The sequence below is a fragment of the Porites lutea genome, chromosome 2, assembly GCF_958299795.1.
Source record: "Porites lutea chromosome 2, jaPorLute2.1, whole genome shotgun sequence".
NCBI lineage: Eukaryota > Metazoa > Cnidaria > Anthozoa > Scleractinia > Poritidae > Porites > Porites lutea.
The window spans coordinates 32,122,542-32,127,946 of record NC_133202.1 but is presented as its reverse complement, the minus strand read 5'-3'; positions in this window follow the sequence as shown (position 1 = coordinate 32,127,946).

Here is a 5,405-nt window from a genome sequence, read left to right as displayed (position 1 = left end):
ATCAGCCAGATCCAAATTCCACTGCATTGGGATAGGATTCAAAGCTATCATTAAGGGCCGTAACCCACAATACCTGATACGGGTGATGAAAGTTGAAGTCTTACGATGGCTAAGCGGTCGTGCGCCAGCACCCTTGGGAGTTGTCAACTGACCGCTTAATACAGGTTGACGGTTTTTTTTTTTTCGCTCCATGTAAGGGAATCCGGAAATTTATTGCTTGTGGAATCCGGAATCCTGGAGGTGATTTTGCTTATGGAATCTGGTATCCTGAGTTTTGGAATCAGGAATACCGCTCACGATTGGAATACAGAATCCAAGTTTTACTGACAAATACTGGAATCCAGTACCTCAGTGGAATCCGGAATCCACAGCGTGGAATCCAGAATCCAAGACTGTCCCGGATTCCGGAATCCGGGAACTTTTTGCTTGTCGAATCCGGAATCCTGGAGGTGATTTTCCTTATGGAATCCGAAATCCTGACTTTTGGAATCCGGAATACAGCTCAAGGAATCCGGAATCCACAGCGTGGAATGCAGAATTCAAGACTTTCCTGGATTCTTTTACATGGGACGAGAAAAACCTATGAGTTAATCAAGAAAATAAAGATGGTGACAAAGCGTGACTTCCAAATACCTCAAGGTATCTCTACTTCTTCTTGTGCCCAAAGAAGGTAAGTAAAACAGACCACTGAAAGGACATGCACAATGTATCTATTTCCTTACTGGTAAGCTGGTTCTAGACCAAGTGACCGTAGAGGTGAAGAAAATAAATAAATGAATAAATAAATAAAAACTCGTTGCGACCTCGAAAAGAGTGACCGCGGTTGCTTAGTAGAGGTGACCGCTCTTACAGTAATAAAGGGAAGTGATTTCCAGGATTTGGTAAGTGAGTTCTTAGGTTGACTTAATTCAGGTATGTCTGTTCTGTTGCAAAATTTCTCACCGGAATGAAATTCTTGTTCGTCTCCGGTACAGCAACCAGGCCGAATTCGCGCCGGTATGACTCGTTCCTGTATGACATTTTCTGGTGGTATCATGTAAATACTGAAATACAGAGAGTGAACCGCGGAGGAAACTCGCCCCAATACAAAAGTCGTCCCATGTATCATGTAAACACACTCCACTTCATAAGGAGGCTCGGTGAAGCTAGGTAAACCGCCACCAGGAGAAGTTTAGAAGAGTGTTATGTCAAAACAGTTTAAAAGTGTCTTCGTCACCGTTTTCCAGTTTCCTGAAAATCACCGGGAGTATGGATGTGACACGTTGAGTTTACACAGTGGCTTAACATGTATCGCTTCATCGAGGATCAAACACACTTTTAGACCCCAATCCTCCCTTGTTCTGGGTTTCTTTTGATGGTTAAGAATTGAATTGTCACTTTTTGCATTGTTCCATTTCGCGTTAAAAAAATTGTTACATTATGCGTTAAAACTTGCCACATTTGGCGTTAAAAAGTTCGTAAATCTTACGTCAAAAGTTAACTTTCTAGTTTGTGTTGCATTTTGCGTAACACCTCGTTCCATTTTGCGCTAATTGTTACATAGTGGGGCGTAACAGAATGTATATGTTCATTTTAAACGAAGTCGAAACACCTTGACGTGATAGTTTGAAGCCAATGCCAGGTGAAACAATTAAGCGCGAATGTTATCGACCTGCAAAATGCTCCGATGTCAATTGGTCTCCAATGGCCTGCAAGTTTAACAAAATCACCAAATCATGATATATTCCGATTTGGATTCAGATTGTACTTTAATTTTTTCTTTTACCGATTCTTGGCCAGTTTTTATTCGATTTTGTGTCTGTTCCTCAAAACAACATAGATGTAAACCAGGGTCAGAAAAGCGTTGTCAAAGAAACAAAAATCATGGATGAAAGAATGGAAACATGTCATGTTTGTTACCCATGCCGTGAGCACAGCGTAAGTCTTCCATCGAAACCGTTTTAGGATAGATAAAAAGCGAAGTAAAATAATTATAAAAAAACTAAGAAGTCGGCGGTTTTGTAATTTTTTGAAGACCCACAAATTTCATGCTGTGTCTAAAATTATTTTTCGCCAAGTTCTCAATAAATTGGCCAGACTTATGCTATTGAAATTCTAGGTGAAAAAAAGTAAGATTGGATATTATATAACACGCAAAGCTTTTCCTGACCAAGTTTGAGAGATATTGCTTCTTTTTTCAGTAGATTTTAGACGCATTTCAACTTTGTCATTTTCTTCAAATTGAAGGTCTACGCGCTGTTGACGAAAAAGTTGATTGTCCCACATTATGTTACGACAAAATGATTAAAAAATCAACTTGGAGGGTGCCTTGCTCCCGCCTGTACAGTTTTTACAAGCTCAATTTGGCTAATTTATCATCACGCAAGATTTGGTATAGCGGTGTAGTGTAACTCCTACTCGCTTTCCCCGATTGCGATTTTCGATTAGCATTTAATTCTGCATGCTTTTGTTAATTATCTGTAACACAGAGAAAGTGCTTGAATACAAACTTCTCTCTTACTTCGTGTTAAACGCAACTCTTAAACTTGATGGCCAAGATATCTTAGGCCAAGAAATATTATTTTGCTTCTAGTCAGTTTCAAAACTTCGTGCTCTTTCGATATCGTATGGCTCAATGACAGAAAACGTATCCGAGTAGCTGTAGTTGTAAATACAGAATTTAATCGTTATTTGCCTTTGAAGAAAAATGTTTCCAAGGACTGTCTGTCAACTAAGGTTCCCACTCTCTATTTATTCAAAATTTCTATCGTTCGCAATTTTTTTGTATAACCGAGTACAACGCAGAACGCAGAAACTGCAATATACAACTGGATTTCTCAAAATGGCTGATTTAAAAATGTGGCGGTTATTCCTTTTTTATCCTCCTCTACGCACGTCAATCATTCGCCAGTTCTGCGCATGATCGTGCTATCTAGGGTATTTGATTAGTGCGATTTCTCTTCCTGATATCATGTTAAGATCGCGTCCACTCACTGACCGTTACAAGGACTATTACCATGTACAGATATTTAATGTCGGTTCTTTGAAGCACAATTTCATTTGAATGTTTGATAATAGATGAAAGAAAACATCGACAATTTTAATAAATGGAAAATGTGCTTACATTTATCTTTATCCTGCTCGCTAACTTGACAAGTGAACTTAATTTTAGAAAATCTGAGTTGAAATATTCGGGGCCATGAAGGGAGCATTTAAGTTTTCTAGAAGTAGCTTACAGAATTTGCTCCTAAAAGCAACTGAAGCTTGTCATCAAGGGAGGCACTTTTATAACTTGAATGAGAAATAGATATGTTTGGACGATCCATAGGAAGGCCCACCGAATTAAGCAAATGCCAATTTCATGGTATTTGCTATAGTGTCCCAAAAATGTAATTACACGTAGAAAAAAATGCCAGTGCTTTTAATTATTTTTGTTCATCTTAAAGTCAGCTGTGGCTTGATTCCTTTCAAGTTGGAATAACGACCAGAGAATGAATTGGGAAAGCCAAAAGTCAATTTTAATCTTCAATATTTCAACAAACGAACTAATTTATTCGCTGCATGGAAGACGCTCGCTTCTACATTCGTTTATTTAAAAATATAATATTTGCATTATGCAAAGGTTTGAGTTCCGACAGAACTGCTAGCAACTACACAAAGGTTACAGCTTAAACTTGACTGGTCCTTGACACGGTTTAAAAAAGAATTAGTGTCACATTTAATTAACATAGGGCAAAAAAGAAAAAATATTATAGTACGTTTTCTTCATTTTTAAGTTCATTATAAGTTGACACGTCAAACCCTGAGCAAGGAGGCAAGAGGTTAATAGGTTCGTAATATTAGTTTTTCCCCAAAGAATATCTTTCCCTGAACGCAAATGACCTTTTATCGTGTTATAGGAGGAATGAAGGAATGTGAAAAAGGTGGGCAATTTAAATTTCTAAAAAACAAGCAAACAAAAACAAAACCACTACACGCAAAATTTTAAAAATGGTTCTTCTTCCTGCCGTGAACAAAAAGCTTTAAGTCCGTCAAAAGTGACATTTCTGATTTTCGGAACACCTGTCACAGGATTTCTGTCTTTTACTGCCCTTTTTTGTGACACATACGTATTTACGCTGTTTCTCAACGATGCCTTTCTTCCTTTTCGTCCAGTCTAGTTCCCTAAAAAAAATGACAAATTAAGTATAAAAAATAGATCTTTTGATGACTGAATTAAGAGTGGGGAAGAACGGCTAACTTGTTAATATGGCTACAACCAATAAATATGCAAATACGGCTCGCAGTCCCTGATATATCATACAGCCCGACCCTGAAACCACGCACACCCTTTCACCTTTTCTTACCAGTAAAGTAAATTTTTTCAACAATATCGGTGTGAGCATTAGCTTTGATGGAAAAATAGTATTGCGCATAAAGATGAAGATACGAAAATTAACATTCGTCTTTTTAATGGTAACAGTTCACGATATTATGAGTAGACAGCGCTGGGTGGATAGGTTTCCAGGTGCAATGGGCGATAGTCTTGGAGAAGAAACGTCTTATAGTCTTGGCGGAGAGAACAGTGGAAGCCGAATTGAATCAGTAGTAGAGGCACTTCGCAAAGTTGCAGATGTTGAACGACAGCTACATGAAAACAAAGGCTGTAACAAGGTTGATCTGTTGAATATAACATTCGACGAACGGCGATGGAAAAAAGAGGCGCTTTTGACCGTGCAAGTGGCTAACTTGCTGACTTCGTTATGGCGCGCTGCCGAAGATAATGGTTATCCTGTAGCCGCAAACGATGCTCTGCTTTACCATTATGTCCGCTCAATCGTGTTATTTTCGCCTTCTGTGTTTGGATCAGTGATCTGCTTTGACAACAATTTGTACAAAAACTACACACGATTTTGCCCGTACGCCTTTCGAGATTCGGACCTAAACGGGAGTGTTCATGTGTTTGATATAGCCAATGGGGATTATGACTATACCACTGATCCAAACGCAATCTGGTGGCACAAACCCAAAAACAAGGCTCTCACCTTCAAACCCGCAAAATCCTCCAGCATGTACGAGGAGCGTTTCAACGCAACCGCGAAAAAGGCGAAAAATTCAGTGACTGCATTTTTTTTTTCAGTAAAGAGACGTGATTTTAGGAACATTTTGGCACAAATTTCTCATAGCACAGAGGGTAGAGTTCTAAAAAAGACCCCTCCTGTACTATACTCTGAAGTCTCCCTACATTCTTTAGCTTACTGTATTTTATGCCTAAATGATCACATAAAATTTACACCCAGTAAGTGACCACATTGCATCTCTTGATTCGATTACTACCATTTACGTTACGTAGCCACGATAGCACGAAAACAAGGAATATGCTAGGAAAACCTCAGAATTCTTGAAAGAAAACCGTTTAAATAAAACTACCTAAATGAACGAATGAG